This window comes from Heptranchias perlo, unplaced genomic scaffold, assembly GCF_035084215.1.
Source record: "Heptranchias perlo isolate sHepPer1 unplaced genomic scaffold, sHepPer1.hap1 HAP1_SCAFFOLD_319, whole genome shotgun sequence".
In the NCBI taxonomy this organism is placed as follows: Eukaryota; Metazoa; Chordata; class Chondrichthyes; order Hexanchiformes; family Hexanchidae; genus Heptranchias; species Heptranchias perlo.
In genome coordinates, this window is record NW_027139331.1 from 105,246 (window position 1) to 125,749 (window position 20,504).

The 20,504-nt window shown below is 44.0% G+C and overlaps 2 non-coding genes across 2 annotated transcripts; one reads left to right on the forward strand and one right to left on the reverse strand.

Annotated features, from left to right (window-relative positions):
• The first annotated feature begins 1,077 nt into the window (after nt 1-1,077).
• trnak-uuu (transfer RNA lysine (anticodon UUU)) lies at nt 1,078-1,162 on the forward strand. The gene is given in 2 exon segments: nt 1,078-1,114; nt 1,127-1,162. It is a non-coding gene; the product is annotated as a tRNA-Lys (tRNA).
• A 12,625-nt stretch (nt 1,163-13,787) lies between these two features.
• Nucleotides 13,788-13,881, reverse strand: trnay-gua (transfer RNA tyrosine (anticodon GUA)). Its single transcript has 2 exons — nt 13,845-13,881; nt 13,788-13,823 (listed from the first exon to the last, which is right to left on the reverse strand). It is a non-coding gene; the product is annotated as a tRNA-Tyr (tRNA).
• Nucleotides 13,882-20,504: the final 6,623 nt, after the last annotated feature.

Genomic DNA, 20,504 nt, shown 5'->3' on the forward strand with positions numbered 1-20,504 from the left:
GAGTCTCGGTTTTGAAATGAAATAACGCCCATCTCTCCAATCACCGACAGCCCAGAGAGAGTTTCTTAGTTTCAGCTCCCAATTTCCCCAAATCCTCAAAGTAGCATGAAAATAATTGTCCTTAAGTTAATAATAATAATATAATTAAAAGTTCTTATCGTCTGGGGTTTTGTTTCAGATTCCACGGCTTTTAAAGGTCACTGCGGATGTTTAACGAATCGCCTCTTGGTTGGAGGTTTCTGTGTGGGAAAGATCAGGAAGTGATAATTGAGAGACCGAGGATGAAGCTGTTTGATGGGAGCACTGGGGACACAGACCGTGCGCGGCTCCAGTGGAGCAATCGGTCAGCGCGCGTTATTTCTACAATAATTATACACTCGAGAAATGCTGGGGTTGTGAGTTTCAGCGCCATCTAAAGTAGTTGAACCTTCTAAACATTTTGACTGGAGTTCAAGGTACAACCGGTTCCATAACACATCGACTTCTTCATGTCCCCATGTGGGCACTGAGGCTCCTCTGACCTCCCGTCTTGCAATAGCAGGTGAGAGTTTATTTGTTTATAGGAGGGAGAGGGGGCGATTGGCGAGAGCTGAAATGGTAAAGCGGCCGGCACGACATCTTTAAATCTGAAGAACCAAACACACAATTCTTCTTTCCGTGAAGCAGGGATTCATCGGTTTGAAGTGTCGTGTCGGGAAAATTCGGGAGGCAAATCTGCTGCCTGGTGTCACGGTGTAACGGGTGAAATTATTCAGCTTTCAATTGTTGATCGGCTGAAATCTCGAGAGGCCTTTTCCAGCTCCCGTGTGGAACAAGTTTAGCTTTTGAACCATTGGGTAAAGTGTATTTTTTAAATTGCTGCTAACGAATGACAAGAAATTTTGTACAAACAGGAAGAATTGTAAACTCAAGAGTTCGCTGTCCATGTTTCTTACATCATGTTCAACAGAAACAAGGATTCTCCTCAACACGTTGCTGAAAATTGGAGAAAAGAGATACTCCCCCAAATTCGACATTGACAGGGATAATTCTGAGTCCCACCATGAATCTGTATGATGGAAACCAATCAAACAACGAGCCTGGATAGCTCAGTCGGTAGAGCATCAGACTTTTAAAACAGGTAGTGATCTGAGGGTCCAGGGTTCAAGTCCCTGTTCAGGCTAAAAGTTTTAAAACAGCTGGCAAGTTCTGCTTTTCCAGCGGACCAACATCAGCGAAAGGAGCAAGAGTTGGCCATTCAGTCCCTCAAGCCTGCTCCGCCATTTGATAACGCTGATCTTCGACCTCAACTCCACTTTCCCGACCTATCCCCATATCCCTTGAGTTCCTTCGTGTCCAAAATTCTATCTACATCAGTTTTGAATCTATTCAATGGCTCAGCATCCACAGCCCTCAGGGGTAGAGAATTCCAATGGTTCACAACCCTCTCAGCAAAGAAATCTCTGAACTAAATGGCTGGCCCCTTATCTTGAGATTATAACCTTTAGTTCTAGACTCTCCAGCGAGGGGAAACAGCATCCCAGCATCTACCCTGTCAAGCCCTCTAAGAATTTTATATGTTTCAATGAGATCACCTCATCATTGTAAACACCAGAGAATATCGGCCCATTCTGCTCAATCTCTCCTCACAGGACAAACCTCTCATCCCAGGAATCAATCCAGTCAACCTTTGTTGCACCCACTCTAAGGCAAGTGTATCATTCCCAGGTAAGGAGATCAAAACTGTACACAGTACTCCAGATGCGGTCTCACCAAAGCCCTATATAATTACAGCAAGACTTCCTTATCCTTGTACTCCAACCACCTCGCAATAAAGGCCAACACACCATTTGTTTTCCTAATTGCTTGTTGTACCTGCATGTTAACTTTCTGTGATCCGTGTACAAGGACACACAAATCCCTCTGAATTCCAACATTTCGTAGTCTCTCACCGTTTAAAAGATATTCTGCTTTTCTATTCTTCCTACCAAAGTGAATAATCTCACATTTCCCCACTTTATACTTCATTTGCCAACTTCTAGCCCACTCACTTATCCTGTCTGTTTCACTTTGCATCCTCTTTGCATCCTCCTCACAGCTTACTTTCCCACCTAGTTTTGTATCGTCAGCAAACTTGGATACATTACACTCGGTCCCTTCATCTAAGTCATTAATATAGATTGTAAATATTTGAGGCCCAAGCACTGATCTTCACGGCACCCCACTAGTTACAACCTGCCAACCCCAAAATGAACTGTTTATTCCGACTTTCTGTTTTCTGTCCGTCAACCAATCCCCAATCCATGCTAATATATTACCCACAATCCCATGAACCCTAATCTTGTTTAACAAACTTTTGTGTGGCAACTTATCGAATGCCTTTTGAAAATCCAAATATTCTATATCCACTGGTTCTCCCTTATCTACCCTGCTATCTAAACCCTCAAAACCTCTTGTGGAGTTGTCAAACACGATTTCTCTTTCATAAAACTTGTTGCATGTGCCTAACCATATTATGATTTTCTAAGTGCCCTGTTACCACGCCCCTAGTAATAGATTCCCGCAATTTCCCTCCTACTATTGTCAGGCTAAAGGGCCTGTAGTTCCCTCTTTTCTCTCTCCCTCCTTTCTTCAATAGAGGGGTTACATTTGGTACCTTCCAATCCATGGGGAACTTTCTCGAATCATGGGAACTGTGGAAGATAAAACCAATGCATCCACTGTCTCTGCAGCCACCTCTTTTAAAACCCTAGGATGTAGGCCATCAGGGCCAATGAATTTGTCAGCTTTTAGTCCCATTAATTTCTCCAGTACTTTTTCTTTACTAATCTTAATTGTTTTAGGTTCCTCACTCTCATTAAAACCTTGGTTCCCCAATACTTCTGGTATGATTTTTGTGTTCTCTACTGTGAAGACAGATACAAAATACTTGTTTAACGTCTCTGCCATTTCCTTATTCTCCATTATAAATTCTCCTGTCTCTGTCTCCAAGGGACCCATGTTTACTTTCGCTAATCTCTTCCTTTATACATATTTATCAATTTCTTGATCATCCTTTGCTGATTTCTAAAACTCTCCTAATCCTCAGGCTTACTGTTCTTTTTGGCAACATTATAAGCCTCTTTTAACCTAAAATATCATTAATCTCTCCAATTAACCAAGGTTGGACCACTTTTCCAGTGGAGTTTTTAACCCTCAAAGTAATGTAATTTTGTTAAGGAATTATAAATTATTTCTTTAAATGTTCGCCATTGCTTATCTATCATCATATTTTTAAATCTAATTTCCCAAACTACCTTAGCCAACTCAATCCTCATAACTACGTTATTGGTTTTGTTTAAATTTAAGACCCTAGTTTCCGACTTAATGACATCACTCTCAAACTTTCAAACTCAATATCAAATTCTACCATATTATGATCATTCTTCCCCAGAGGATCATTTACTATAAGATTACCAATTAACCCTGTTTCATTACACAATACTAGATCTAAAATAACCTGTTCCCTTGTAGATTCCTCGACATATTGATCCTGAAAACTGACTCGAATTAATTCCATCAACATAAAGCAGCTTATCTTGAGTTGCTAACATGATGTCAACACGATGGGATGACTTATAAGTCAGATTTGCGAGGTGAATGAGATGTTTGCTGAAAACACGGAGAATTAATGAAACCAAGACTTCCCTGTAGAGCAAGGAGTTGGAACGAAAGATGCTGGGCATCGAGAGGCGATGGATTTTGTCGATAGCAGGATGAATGGACAAAAGTATCTCAACGCCCTGCTTCTTTTCTACATTGATAAATATAGACAAAAATCTCATCTCCGTGCTTCTTTCAGATAATGAATGTCTTAATGCTCAAGAGATCACTGATCCAAGCCAATTTTCTCCACTCGCACTCTCCTTCCAATCCTGCATGTGATGCTTCACTTTGAAATTTTGCATTTTCTCACATTGGGATTCCATTTGAAGAAAACATTGCTGTGATCAGCTTGTGCTGTTAAGGAGATGGAGCACAAAGAGATACATAAAAGGATATTGATAACAGTGACTGTTCAGACACTGTGAGCTACAGTTAAAGGTCAGCAATATTTAAAGTGTCAGGCAGCAGATCTTCTCCAAATCATGACACAAATGGCACGAAAACTTAACGTGGACTTTGATCAATGTCACGACTTTCAAATAGCAGACATTTTATACACAAGGCAAGAAAGATTTACAAAGATGTTGCCTGGACTGTAGAATTTTAGCTATGAGGAAAGATTGGATAGGCTGGGGTTGTTTTCTTTGGAACAGAGGAGACTGAAGGCAGATTTAATTGAGGTGAACAAAATTATGAGGGTCCCAAATAGCGTGGATTGGAAGGACCCACTTCTCTTAGCAGAGAGGTTAATAACCAGGGGCATAGATTTAAAGTGATTGGTAGAAAGTTTAGTGGGGAACTGAGGAGAAATTATTTCACCCAAGGGTTGTGGGGGTCTGGAACTGACTGCCTGAAAGGGTGGTTGAGGCGGACACCCTCATCGCATTTGAAGAATACTTGAACTGCCGGAAGCTACAAGGCTATGGGCCAAGGGCTGGAAAGTGGGATTAAGCTGGATAGCTCTTTTTCGACCGGCACAGACACGATGGGCCGAATGGCCTCTTTCTGTGCCATCAATTTCTTTGATTCTATGAGTCTAATTAACAGTCTCTCTGCTCATCTACTTTTAAACTTTGACCATTTATTTTACATTTCATCTCATATTTCTTCCTCTCAAATTGCATCCCGTCACATTTCTCTGCGTTAAATTTCACCCGCCTGTTTACGAACCTGTGGACGTCACAATGAAGTCACTGACTCCTCTTCCCAGTTCCCCACGCTGCCAATGTTGGCGTCATCTATAGATTTTCACCTTGTGTCCCACATACCCAAGCTCAGATCATTCTCTGTATTGAGAAGAGCAATGGTCCCAACACTGACCCTGGGGGACACCACTGTTTACATCCCTCCAGTCTGAAGAACATCCATTAACCACTACTCTCTGTTTTCTGCCCTTTACACAACTTCCTATCCACACTGCCCCATTCTTTTTAATACTGTGGGTATTAATTTTATCAACAAGCCTCCTGTCCGGCATCTTATCAAACACATTTTCACAATCCATCTACACAACATCCACTACATCCCCTTTATCAGTATACTCGAGTTATCTCAAATAATCCATGTTGGCTATTCTTAATTAATGTGTTTTTCCAACAAATGTTGAAATGTTTGCTCCATCTCATCTGGTTTCATCTGTTTCAAGCCACAACAGAAAGGTCGAGTTTTCTCCTGGAGCTTAAGATAAATTATTTTTTTTAAATGATGCTTCAGTCAATGAGGTGCCGCAACTCCCGCCCCTCACACACTCCGATTGGTTGGAGGACGAACTGTTCTCTCATCCCTCCAGTCAATTTACCATAAGACCATAAGATCATCAGAGATAGGAGCAGGAGTCGGCCATTCGGCCCCTCGAGCCTGCTCCACCATTTCATGAGATCATGGCTGATCTGATGTTTACCTCAACTCCACTTTCCCGCCCTTTCCCCATATCCTTTGACGCCCTTGCGAATCAAAATTTTTTTCGAACTCAGCCTTGAATGTATTCAATGACTCAGCCTCCACAGCTTTTTGGGGTAAAGAATTCCAAAGATTCACAACCCTCTGGGAGAAGAAATTCCTCCGCATGTCCGTCTTAAACGGGCAACCCCTTATTCTGAGACTATGCCCCCTAGTTTTAGATTCCCCCATGAGGGGTAACAACCTCTCAGCATCAACCCTGTCGAGTCCCCTCAGAATCTTGTATGTTTCAATAAGATCTCCTCTCATTCTTCTAAACTCCAATAATTATGGACCAAACCTGTTCAATCTTTCCTTATACGACAACCCTTCCATCGCCGGAATCAACCGAGTGAACCTTCTCTGAACTGCCTCCAATGCAAGTATGACCTTCCTTAAATAAGGTCACCAGAACTGTACGCAGTACTCCAGATGTGGTCTCACCAGCACCCTGTACAGTTGTAGCATGACTTCCCTGCTTTTATACTCCATCCTGCTGGAAATAAAGGCTAATATTCCGTATGTCTTCCGGATTACCTGCTGCAGTTGTATGTTGACTTTTTATATTTCATGTACGAGGACACCAAGGTCCCTCTGTACGGCAGCGTTTTGTAGTATTTCTCCATTCAAATAATATTTTGCTTTTTTATTTTTCCTCCCAAAGGGGATGACTTCACATTTTCCCACATTATATTCCATCCACCAATTTTTTGCCCATCCGCTTAGCCTGTCAATATCTCTTTACAGACAATTTGTGTCCTTATCGCAACTTGCTTATCCACCTTTCTTTGTATCATCAACAAATTTGGCCACAAGACACCCTGTTCCTTCATCCAAGCCATGAATATGTATTGTAAATAGTTGAGGCCCCAGCACTGATCGCTGCGGCACCCCACTCATTACTGGAAATTCCGATAAATTCCTGCTGCTCCAATTGGTCCGGATATCTCCTTAATCACCAGGGAGTGGTTAATGGTGAAACTGACGGTCCTGTGGTGCAGTTGGAAAATAAACATTAATTGAACCCGTCAGTTGCAACAATTAATAAAACGAAATTAATAAAAGTAAATGAAAAAAATATTATCTGGAGTTCACCAAAGTGGGGGGGCGGCTTCTATGCTGTGTGTTTGTGCCGGTTTAAATGGCACGAAGGGCTGGGCTTTCAGTTTAGTTTATTTTCCTTGGTCCAAAAGCGCTCGCCCTGCTTCAAATGTCTTTGTTTTTCGGCCTGATATAAAGATCATCAATGGCGGCTGCATCACCCAGCATGCAGCGCGGTACAGATTGTGCCCTATCTGAATCAGTGGAGTCCAGAGCGCAGGCGCAGTAGTGACTCATTATCGGTCAGTGTGTCCTGAGCATGCGCGGCCAGTCGAGGCTGCGGGAGGAGCGCGTTCGGTGCAGGTCAGAGGATCGGAGCAAGAGGCTCAATAAACCCCGGGGCCCGGGTCCGGGCTCAGGCCCAGGCTCAGGCTTTACAAACCCCGAGTGCGGCCCCAGACCCGAATATAAAACAGTGAACATTATCCCCCCCTCACTCCCCGCCGGGAAATGAAGGGGAAATGGGGATCGGTCAGGGAGCGTCTGTAAATGAAGGGGAAATGGGGATCGGTCAGGGAGCGTCTGTAAATGATGGAGAAATGGTGCTCTGTCAGGGAGCGTCTGCAAATGAAGGAGAAATGGAGATCAGTCAGGGAGCGTCTTTAAATGAAGGAGAATGGTGATCGGTCAGGGAGCGTCTGTAAATGAAGGAGAAATGGAGATCAATCAGGGAGTGTCTGTAAATGAAGGAGAATGGTGATCGGTCAGGGAGCGTCTGTGAATGAAGGAGAAATTGTGTTCGGTCAGGGAGCGTCTGTGAATGAAGGAGAAATGGTGATCGGTCAGCGAGCGTCTGAAAATGAAGGAGAAATGGTGATCGGTCAGGGAGCATCTGTAAATGAAGGAGAAATGGTGATCGGTCAGGGAGCATCTATAAATGAAGGAGAAATGGTGATCAGTCGGGGAGCATCTATAAATGAAGGAGAAATGGTGATCGGTCAGGGAGCGCCTGTAAATGAAGGTGAAATGGTGATCGGTCAGGGAAAGTCTGTAAATGAAGGAGAAATGTTGATCGGTCAGGGAGCGTCTATAAATGAAGGAGAAATGGTGATCAGTCAGGGAGCATCTATAAATGAAGGAGAAATGGTGATCAGTCAGGGAACGTCTGTAAATGAAGGAGAAATGGTGATCGGTCAGGGAGCGTCTGAAAATGAAGGAGAATTGGTGATCGGTTGGGGAGCGTCTATAAATGAGGGAGAAATGTTGATCAGTCAGGGAGCGTCTGTAAATGACGGAGAAATGGTGATCGGTCAGGGAAAGTCTGCAAATGAAGGAGTAATGGTGATCGGTCGGGGAGCGTCTATAAATGATGGAGAAATGGTGATCGGTCAGGGAGCGTCTATAAATGAAGGTGAAATGGTGATCGGTCAGGGAGAGTCTGTAAATGAAGGAGAAATGGTGATCGGCCAGGGACCGTCTGTAAATGAAGGAGAAATGGTGATCGGTCAGGGAGAGTCTGTAAATGAAGGAGAAATGGTGATCAGTCAACGAACATTTGTAAATGAAGGAGAAATGGTGATCGGTCAGGGACCGTCTGTAAATGAAGGAGAAACAGTGATCAGTCAGGGAGAGTCTGTAAATGAAGGAGAATTGGTGATCTCTATATCTTCAGTCATCCAGGGAGCTCTGGCTTTGGATGCCGTTCCTTTCCTCCTCATGGGAATCTGTCCACTCTGCACCTGAACCAACTCCTCCTTGAAGGCCTCCCACTGTTGAATTATTGTTCTGCCTGCCAATTTTTGATTCCAGTCCACACGGACAAGATCCCTTTTTAACTCACTGGAATTAGTCCTCCTCCAGTTAAGAATTTTCACATTTGACTGTCCCCTGTCCTTTTCCATAACTGTTCTAAACCTAATGAGATTATGATCACTGCTGCCCCATTGAAACATGCTCCACCTGCCCCACTTCATTTTCCACACCGAGTCCACTGCTATACTCACACTCACTCTCTCACACTCACTCTCTCACACTCACTCACTCTCTCACACTCACTCACTCACATTCACTCTCACATTCCTCTCTCACCCTTTCACTTATGGTTTCGGGCCACTGAAAGATGATGCGATGGGTTTGGATTTCAGCACAGGGAGGAGGGAGAGTGTGTGGGACGGGGATTTACAGCTTTGAGGAATGAGAGAGGAAATAATGTTCCATAGAAAGTCGAGTTATCTGATCTGAATTTCTATCGTGTACTCACAGTGATAACTTTTATAAACTCCTTTTGCAGGGGAGGATTTACAGAGGGAAACTCAAACCACAGATCACGTCAATATCTGACAGAGTCACTCGATTCATCAGGACCTGAATATCATCGGCCTTTGAATGTGGAAAGAGAAACATTTGTCTGTTCTATCTGTGGGAGAAGATTTCTAACATCAGTGTGAGTGGAAAAGCACCGAGACACACACACCCGAGTGAGAGTGTTCCAGTGCACTGACTGTGGAAAGAGCTTTAACCAGTTACACAGCCAGAAAAAACACCGCACCATTCACAGCGGGGAGAAACCGTCCACGTGTTCTGTGTGTGGACGAGGCTTCAACTGATCGTCCAACCTGGAGAGACACAAGGACACCCGGACCATGGAGAAACCGTGGAAATGTGGGGACTGTGGGAAGGGATTCAATTACCCTTCAGAGCTGGAAACTCATCGACGCATTCACACTGGGGAGAGGCCGTTCACCTGCTCCGTGTGTGGGAAGAGATTCACTCGGTCATCCACCCTGCTGAGACACCAGCGAGTTCACACTGGGGAGAGGCCGTTCCCCTGCTCTGTGTGTGGGAAGAGATTCACTCAATCATCCCACCTGCTGACACACCAACGCACCCACACTGGTGAGAAGCCGTTCTCCTGCTCCGTGTGTAAGAAGAGATTCACTCGGTCATCCCTCCTTCTGTCACACCAGCGAGTTCACACTGATAAGAGACGTTTAAATGTTCTGACTGTGAGAAAAGATTTAAAATCAGAAATTATCTGCTGAGACATCGACGCACTCACACTGGGGAGAGACTGTTCACCTGCTCCGTGTGTGGGAAGAGATTCCCTAATTCATCCCACCTTCTGAAACATCCACTTGTTCACACGATTGAGTGACCTTTTAACTCAGTGACTGTGAGAAGAGCACAAATGAACTGCTGACACATCAACGCATGCCCATTGGGGAGAGACTGTTCACCTGCTCCGTGTGTGGGAAGGGATTCACTCAGTCATCACATGTGCTGAGACTCCAGCGAGTTCACATATGACTGCAGGGGTTGGATTCTGCTGTTAATCCCATCCAGGACTGAACCATGTTCATTCTGACAGTTGGGGTTTGTTTCTCCTGATGTTAATAACCCCTATAACTGGGCTGGAGTTTAATATTCAGGATATCTGTTAAATAAATCAGCTTTGTTTTAAACCCTTGTTGTCGATTTTGGTCTTTCCCACCTGAGTGTTTAGCATCACCTGACTGGAGCTCAGAAAGGACAATCTGGGGGGAGGATCGTCCGGTGGGAACAGAACTTCAGCCTGGACACAGTCCTTCAGGGCCACACTGAGAGGGGCAAACGGCACTTTGGTCTTTCTCGTCTCTCTTCACTGACAGAAAAGTCACTGTGCGGCGTCCAGTTTAAAAATGACTGTGGTAATTATTCTATGAAGATTTAACCTGTTTGTGTGACAGTCCTGAGTCTACCATTTAAGGCAGGCGTTGACTCATTTAAAATAAACCCATTTAAAATAAATGATTTAAAGTCAGAATTAAAATAGCAGAGGGAGGAGTTCACAGGAGCCTGTTAACTGCTGGTACAATTATACAACAGTCATTTGATCTCCAGATAAAGAAGGACCTGCAGTGTGTTCCAGAATTCCCGGTTTTATTGATGTGTGCGTGTGAGACACCAGGATCACTAAAAATACACGATCCGGACCATCCACAGGGTGGGAGCGATCCCGACAGTTACTCTGGGATCACTCCCACTGCGGAACTCCACCACTGACCCTGCTGAAGGTTGCAGGCTCAGGGAGTGGGGCCTCCAGGAGTGGACTGTAAGATAGCTGACAAAGATATGCTGAGGTACCAGAGGAATCCTTACTAAGGAACCGTCTGGGGTTTTACCTCTCAGTGTGGGTCCAGCGGTGAATGATTCCTGACTCCCCGAACTGTCTTACATTCAACCCAGATCGGATCAGGATGAATTCAGTTTACAGGAGAATTGGGTCAAATATCACGCACAATCGAGGGAGACAAAAGCAGCCATTAGAGAAGCTCAGAGATCTTTGGAAAAGAAGATGGTGCCCAATTCTGAGAATAATAGCAAATGTCTTTCCAGCTACGTCAGGAGTCAGAAGACCATTAAAGATGCTTTCGGGCCACTGAAAGACAGTTCAGGACAGATTCCCGGGCTATGGCAGAGCTGTTGAATGACTATTTCTCATCAGTCTACACTCCTGTGGATGAGGCTCAGATTCCAGCTGTGGGATGTGCTGTCAACAATAACATCATAAATATTAAAATAGAATGGGATGTCATCTTGGATAAAATATGAACTCTCAAAATGCATTGTGATCCAGGTCCAGATGATATCCACCCCCGGGAGTTTAAAGAGATGGGACGGGTGCTCTGTGAGCCCATTGCCTGTATCTTCAACAGCTCAATAGAGTCAGGGATTGTCCCCTGAGATTGGAAGGTAGCTCACGTAGTTCCCATTTTCATTAAAGGGGACAAATCAGAGCCGGGGAATGACAGGCCCATCAGTGTGACCTCGATCAGAGGGAAGATGCTTGAAGGGATCCTAAGAGATGCTGTTTATGATCACGGGGAAAGAGAAGGGGCCATTAGAGATACTCAACACGGCTTCTGGGAAAGAAAATGGTGTCTTACAAACTTGCTTGAGTTTTTTGAAGAAGTTGCTGGGTTCGTGGATGAGGGTAATCCGGTTCACATTGTCTATCTCAGGGATGTCAAACTCATTTCCTATGGTGAACCTGACCCGATATCCTGGCACTTGGCCTGGGCCACATTCAGCAAAAGTTATTAAACTAGAAATAGATGAAGATGAACTATATTGGTATTTACTTACATTTAGATTTTATTTACAGCTACTGCTGCTCCCGATACCTGGCACCTCTGAGCTTGAACTATTGCACCAACATTTAGAGTAAATGACTGGGCTGAGGCCTGTCTTGGATAAAAACATGAGGACCACTTGTCATTACAGAACTGTGTGCCCCAAACACTAACCGTGGAAGTGAATTCCACAGACTGCCTACTCCCTATGTAAAGAAGTTTCTCTTGACGACTGCTCTAAAACAGAGAGTGGGGTTAATTGTAGCGACTCACACTGCATAAGGTGGAAAGTGGGGCTCCACAAGGATTGGTTCTGGGACCACTGTTCACAATTCACATCAACGAATTGGACTCGGGAATCGGAAGTACAATTTCAAAATTTACAGATGACACCAGATTGGCGGGGTGGGGTGGAGTTTCGATAATATTGATGAAGATTGCGACCAAATACAAAATACATTCATAAACTTGCAAAATGGGTGTATAATTGGCCAATGAATTTTAATGCAGATGACAGTGAAGTGGAGCATTTTGGCAGCAAGAATTTGGAAATTGTGCCCTGTATACCCAAGCCCAAGTCATCAATCTGCTAATTCTGTCCCGGATTATCGTTGCTCGAACTTTCTCCACTACCGAGGTTAAATTGACTGGTCAGTAGTTGCTGGATTTTTTCTTTCACCCTTTCTTGAACAGGGGTGTAACATTTGCAATTCTCCAGTCCTCTGGCATCACCCCCATATCTAAGGATGTTTGAAGGTTTTTTGCCAGTACCTCTGCAATTTCCACCATTACTTCCCTCAGCAACCGAGGATGCATCCCATCCGGACCAGATGACGTATCTACTTTAAGTACAGCCAGCCTTTCCAGTACCTCCTGTTTATGAATTTTTAGACAATCCAGTATCTCGACAACATCTTCCTTTACTGACACTCTGGCAGCGTCTTCTTCCTTGGGAAAGACAGATGCAATGTATTTAATCAGTACCTCCGCCACGCCCACAGCCTCCCACTGCTACTAATTCGTTATAATCTGGGCCAGTGGTGCAATGGATAACGCATTAGGTTTGATTCCTACCTGGCTTGGATTTTTTAATGCAAAATTTTATGGCCTTCAATACCTTGCAAGCTGTCCTACTTGGTGGTGCTGCCTGGCTCCATACCTGGCAAGTGCCTTCTCAGTGCAGCAAGCAGTGCATCAGTGTCATAATCTGAAGGGCTTGAATTCAATCTTCAGAGAAGTCATCAAGGATGACGAAGCTTTTTTTCCATCTCTCACCTCATCTTTCCATCTTTGCTGCATCGCAAAATCAAGAACTTTTGCGAACTGCAGCACATCAAAAGATTCAATGCCCCTTGATCTCTCTGTACCCAAACTCACAGTGAAGTTTAGGAAGTCCATGGGCGATGGACTCACTGACAACACTCTTGTTTCTGTATAATTGCACCAAGACAAACGGTGAGTGGAGAATATAATCAACGATCTCGCTACTTCTTACAGGCCAAGTGAGCGCTCCACCAGTTGAGCTAATTCCTCGTTTGCTGTTTGTAAATCGCCCCTCACAGTTCCTGCCTCACACTCACCTTCAAGCTGCTCCAAGACCAGCAGAGAAATCTTGCCTTGGGTTGCCGCTCCCTGAATATATTAAATACTTTGCTCCAATCGGCGGTATCGAGCATCAGCAAGTGAGGAACAGCAGAACGGGAAGCCACAGTGATCATGAATGATGCTGAGAAGAGCCCGAGCCTTCGGAAGGAAGACGAGGTCACCGGAAAGCAACAGCCGCCCGAGCTCGAGGAGCAGCGAGAGCCCTGACTGACTGACTGATCGAAGACCATTTTGCCTGAAATTGAGGGCGATTTGAAGTGTTGCTGCTCAAAGGCACTCCCTGCTGGTGAGCAGAGGGAAATGCTCGAGTGAAACAGCCTTGTTTGGGCAGACACAGAAAGCTTTCACGTTTGAGAAAGGAAAAGTTGTGTCCTGTGCCTGAGTGGCAACATGTTAATCTGTGAGCTGCCTGCAAAGTTCAGAGAGTGACCTTGAGGTCATTGCTGCTTATTCCAAAATCACACTCACTCCTTCGAGCCGGAATTGAACCAGCGACCTAAGGATGACTTTATTTTGTTTTATTCACTACAGTCCTCCGCTCTACCAGCTGAGCTATCGAAGGGAAGTGATAAACAGTGCTGTCTTTGGTGATTGTTCACCGTGCGCCTGTTGACACGTTCAGACTCGTGGAGTCCGGTGCTGATCGAAGACTTCTTTTGCCTGAAAGCGAGAGCTGAGTGTTTTGAAGTGTTGCTGCTCAAAAGCGCTCCCTGCTGGTGAGCAGAGGCAGAGCAGCCTTGTTTGGGCAGACACAGAAAGTTTTCAGGTTTGAGAAAGGAAAAGAGGCATCCTGTGCCTTCATGGCAACATGTTAATCTGTGAGGTGCCTGTAAAGTTCAGAGAGCGACCTTGAACTAATTGCTGCTTATTGCAAAATCACGCGTTCTCCTTCGAGCAGGAATTGAACAAATGACGGAAGGATGACTTTGTCTTATTTTCCACGACAGTCTTGTCGCTCGACCAGCTGAGGTATCGAAGGGAAGCGGCAAAAATGTTTCACTTTGGTGATTGTTCACCGTGCACCTTTGACACACCCGGACTCGTGGATTCCAGTGCTCATGACTGAGGCTGACTCGGTACCTGCTCATACCGCAGTGCTGTGGGAGTGGGAGCTGCTCCGTGTTCTCCACAGCCTGGGCCAGTGACACAATGAATAATGGGACTGATTATTGATCTGGAGATTGTGGGTTTAAGTTTACGGAGGGTGTAAAGTGGAAGGCTGGGCCTGGAGAGCATTGGAATAGTCGAGTCTGGAGGTAAACAAAGGCACGGATGAGGGTTTCAGCAGCAGAACCTCATTCTGGAAGTTGGGATTTGTTTCTGCTGATGTTAATAACCGCAATAACTGGGCTGAAATTCAATATTCTGGATCGATGTCAAATAAATCAACTTTGTTTCAAACAGAATGGGTCAATTACTTGATGAATTCAAGATAAGAGACTAATTGATGTCCTCATTACTGATTATTCTGCCTGTTCTCCTTTCTCACTGTAGATTATTTCAGTTCTCATACCTTCAATTACTCTCATGGCCAAGTCCCAGCTCCCCGGTCCTTCCCGAGTGCCTCTCCCAGCCTTGGGATCCAGGGAAGGTATCAGTAATGTACCCGGGATCACGAAACACAAAACCCAGTCTGTGAATCACTTTCAGCTACTGGACTTATCGTGTGTCCCACAGCATCTCTCTCACCTTCGATGTGTGAATAGAGCATCAGGCCTGGGAATCTCGTCTTCAATTTAAATACACTCAGCAAATGTATTTAACAAAATACAAACAAGTAAACACATCACGGCCCAATAATCCAGCACTAAATTCAAAGGAGTAAGTCTGTTATCAAACTCCTTGAGTGGACAGAATAAAGAAAAATCCCAACTCTAAGATCCCCTCGAATCCTTTGCAAATACCTTATAAATCTTGACAATAATCAACAAGTCTAATTGAATGTTGACCTTTATCTTGAGTGGGGTTGGAATACAGAAGTGATGCTTCAGTTGTAATGAACCTTGGTCAGACCCCACCTGGAGAACTGGGCACCGAACCGAGGGAGAGATAAATCGGCCCTGGAAAAGATACAGTGCAGATTCACCAGAATGATGCCGGGGTTAAAAGGGTTAAATTATGAGGAGAGGTGGCATAAACTTGGTTTTCATTCCCATGAGTTTAGAACATTGAGATGTGACCTCATCGAGGTGTTTAAAATAATAAAGGGATTCAATAAGGTAGATACAGAGAAATGATTTCTTCTGGAGGGGAATCCAGAACAAGAGGGCATAAGAAATCAGAGCAGGAGTGGGCCATACGGCCCCTCGAGCCTGCTCTGCCATTCAGTAAGAACATGGCTGATCTTCTACCTTAACTCCACTTTCCAGCCCGATTCCTTGATTCCCTTGGTGTCCAAAAATCTCTCGATCTCATTCTTGAATATAATCAATGACTGAGCATCCACAGCCCTCTGGGGTAGAGAATTCTAAATATTCACCACCCTCTGAGTGAAGAAATTTTTCCTTATCTCAGTCCTAAATGGCCGAACCCTTATCCTGAGACTATGCCCCCGAGTTCTAGACTCTGCAGCCAGGGGAAACAGCCTCTCAGCAACTACCCTCTCATTCTTCAAAACTCCAGAGAATATAGAGCCATTCAGCCCAATCTCTCCTCATAGGACAACCGTCTCATCCCAGGAATCAATCTAGTGAACCTTCGTTGCACCCCCTCTAATCAAGAATATCCTTCCTCCGGTAAGGAGACCAAAACTGTACACAGTGTTCCAGGTGTGGTCTCACCAAAGCCCGATATAATTGCAGCAAGACTTCCTTACTCTGATACTCCAACCCCCTTGCAATAAAGGCCAACATACCATTTGCTTTCTTAATTGTTTGCTGTACGTTGATATTGACTTTCTGTGATCCGTGTACAAGGACACCCAAATCTCTCTGAACAACAACATTTCGTAGTCTCTCACCTTTTACAAATATTCTGCTTTTCTATTCTTCCTACCAAAGTGAAAAAATTCACATTTCCCCACATTATACTCCATCTGCCACCTTCTTGATATTCTTACAATTCGAGCTCGGTCATTTAAGAGCAAAATAAGGTGGCAAATTTTCACACAAAGGGTGGTGGAAATTACAAACTCACTTCCCCGAAAGGCTGTGGATGCTGGGGCTCGATTGAAATGTTCAATATTGAGATTGATAGATTTGTGTTGTGTGAGGGTTGAAAGAGACATGGAGCAAAGAAGAGTAAATGGAGTTGTGGCACAGATTAGTCCCAATCAACTTGAATGGCAGAGCAGGCTTGAGGGGCGAAATGGCTAATTCCAGTTCCTGAACCCAGTCACTGACACCAATCACCTCCTGCCTGATATAAACCAACCCCACACTCACTGACACCAATCTCCTCCACTCTGATAAAAACCAACCCCACACTCACTGACACCAATCTCCTCCACTCTGATATAAACCAATCCCACAGTCACTGACACCAATCTCCTCCACTCTGATATAAACCAACCCCACAGTCACTGACACCAATCTCCTCCACTCTGAAATAAACCAACCCCACAGTCACTGACACCAATCTCCTCCACTCTGATAGAAACCAATCCCACAGTCACTGACACCAATCTCCTCCACTCTGATATAAACCAATCCCACAGTCACTGACACCAATCTCACTGAATGGTGGAACAGGATCGAGGGGCTGAATGGCCGACTCCTGTTCCTAATGTTCCGATGTCACACTGAAGTTGCTAACATTCCTCTTCACTGTTCTTAATTCTCCCTATCTTGGTGTTGTCAGGAAATGTTGATCTTATGCCCTTGGACCCAAGCCCAGGTCATTGCTCTGTATTGAGAAGAGCAATGGTCCCAACACTGCCCCTGGGGGACACCACTGTTTCCACCCCCACAGTCTGAAAAACATCCATTAACCAATACTCTGCCCTTTATCAAACTTCCCATCCACACTGACCCACTCCCTGTAATACCGTGAGCTTTAATCTGATCAACGTTCCCCTCCAAGTCACACACCATCCCGACTTGGAAATATATCGCCGTTCCTTCATTGTCGCTGGGTCAAAATCCTGGAACTCCCTTCCTAACAGCACTGTGGGAGAACCGTCACCACACGGACTGCAGCGGTTCAAGAAGGCGGCTCACCACTACCTTCTCGAGGGCAATTAGGGATGGGCAATAAATGCTGGCCTCACCAGCGACGCCCACATCCCGTGAACGAATAAAAAAAAACAAACAAGCCTCCTGTCCAGCATCTTATCAAACACTTTTTAACAATCCATCTTCACAACATCCATTGCATTTTATCCCTACACTGTGTTATTTCCTCCAATAATCCCTGCTGTCTGTCCTGAATTAATCCATTCTATCCCTACACTGTGTTATTTCCCCCAATAATCCCCGCTGTCTGTCCTGAATTAATCCATTTTATCCCTGCACTGTGTTATTTCCTCCAATAATCCCTGCTGTCTGTCCTGAATTAATCCATTTTATCCCTACACTGTGTTATTTCCTCCAATAATCCCTGCTGCCTGTCCTGAATTAATCCATTTTATCCCTGCACTGTGTTATTTCCTCCAATATTCCCTGCTGTCTGTCCTGAATTAATCCATTTTATCCCTACACTGTGTTATTTCCTCCAAGAATCCCTGCTGTCTGTCCTGAATTAATCCATTTTATCCCTACACTGTGTTATTTCCTCCAATATTCCCTGCTGTCTGTCCTGAATTAATCCATTTTATCCCTACACTGTGTTATTTCCTCCAATAATCCCTGCTGTCTGTCCTGAATTAATCCATTTTATCACTATACTGTGTTATTTCCTCCAATAATCCCTGCTGTCTGTCGTGAATTAATCCATTTTATCAATGCACGGTGTTATTTCCTCCAATAATCCCTGCTGTCTGTCCTGAATTAATCCATTTTATCACGACACTGTGTTATCCCTCCAATAATCCCTGCTGTCTGTCCTGAATTAATCCATTTTATCGCTACACTGTGTTATTTCCTCCAATAATCCCTGCTGTCTGTCCTGAATTAATCCATTTTATCACTACACTGTGTTATTTCCTCCAATGATCCCTGCTGTCTGTCCTGAATTAATCCATTTTATCCCTACACTGTGTTATTTCCTGCAATAATCCCTCCTGTCTGTCCTGAATTAATCCATTTTATCACTTCATTGTGTCATTTCCTTCAATAATCCCTGCTGTCTGTCCTGAATTAATCCATTTTATCACTGCATTGTGTCATTTCCTTCAATAATCCCTGCTGTCTGTCCTGAATTAATCCATTTTATCCCAACACTGTGTTATTTCCTCCAATAATCCCTGCTGTCTGTCCTGAATTAATCCATTTTATCCCTACACTGTGTTATTTCCTCCAATATTCTCTGCTGTCTGTCCTGAATTAATCCATTTTATCACTGCATTGTGTCATTTCCTTCAATATTCCCTGCTGTCTGTCCTGAATTAATCCATTTTATCCCAACACTGTGTTATTTCGTCCATTATTCCCTGCTGTCTGTCCTGAATTGATCCATTTTATCCCAACACTGCTTTATTTCCTCCAATAATCCCTGCTGTCTGTCCTGAATTAATCCATTTTATCCCTACACTGTGTTATTTCCTCCAATAATCCCTGCTGTCTGTCCTGAATTAATCCATTTTATCCCTACGCTGTGTTATTTCCTCCAATAATCCCTGCTGTCTGTCCTGAATTAATCCATTTTATCCCTACACTGTGTTATTTCCTCCAATATTCCCTGCTGTCTGTCCTGAATTAATCCATTTTATCCCTACACTGTGTTATTTCCTCCAATAATCCCTGCTGTCTGTCCTGAATTAATCCATTTTATCCCTACACTGTGTTATTCCCTCCAATAATCCCTGCTGTCTGTCCTGAATTAATCCATTTTATCCCTACACTGTGTTATTCCCTCCAATAATCCCTGCTGTCTGTCCTGAATTAATCCATTTTATCCCTACACTGTGTTATTCCCTCCAATATTCCCTGCTGTCTGTCCTGAATTAATCCATTTTATCCCTACACTGTGTTATTCCCTCCAATAATCCCTGCTGTCTGTCCTGAATTAATCCATTTTATCCCTACACTGTGTTATTCCCTCCAATATTCCCTGCTGTCTGTCCTGAATTAATCCATTTTATCCCTACACTGTGTTATTCCCTCCAATATTCCCTGCTGTCTGTCCTGAATTAATCCAATTTATCCCTACACTGTGTTATTCCCTCCAATATTCCCTGCTGTCTGTCCTGAATTAATCCATTTTATCCCTACACTGTGTTATACCCTCCAATAATCCCTGCTGTCTGTCCTGAATTAATCCATTTTATCCCTACACTGTGTTATTCCCTCCAATATTCCCTGCTGTCCGTCCTGAATTAATCCATTTTATCCCTACACTGTGTTATTCCCTCCAATAATCCCTGCTGTCTGTCCTGAATTAATCCATTTTATCCCTACACTGTGTTATTTCCTCCAATATTCCCTGCTGTCTGTCCTGAATTAATCCATTTTATCCCTACACTGTGTTATTTCCTCCAATATTCCCTGCTGTCTGTCCTGAATTAATCCATGTTATCCCTACACTGTGTTATTTCCTCCAATAATCGCTGCTGTCTGTCCTGAATTAATCCATTTTATCCCTACACTGTGTTATTCCCTCCAATAATCCCTGCTGTCTGTCCTGAATTAATCCATTTTATCCCTACACTGTTTTATTCCCTCCAGTAATCCCTGCTGTCTGTCCTGAATTAATCCATTTTATCCCTACACTGTGTTATTTCCTCCAATATTCCCTGCTGTCTGTCCTGAATTAATCCATTTTATCCCTGCACTGTGTTATTTCCTCCAATATTCCCTGCTGTCTGTCCTGAATTAGTCCATTTTATCCCTACACTGTGTTATTTCCTCCAATAATCCCTGCTGTCTGTCCTGAATTAATCCATTTTATCCCCACACTGTGTTATTCCCTCCAATAATCCCTGCTGTCTGTCCTGAATTAATCCATTTTATCCCTACACTGTGTTATTCCCTCCAATAATCCCTGCTGTCTGCCCTGAATTAATCCATTTTATCCCTACACTGTGTTATTTCCTCCAATATTCCCTGCTGTCTGTCCTGAATTAATCCATTTTATCCCTACACTGTGTTA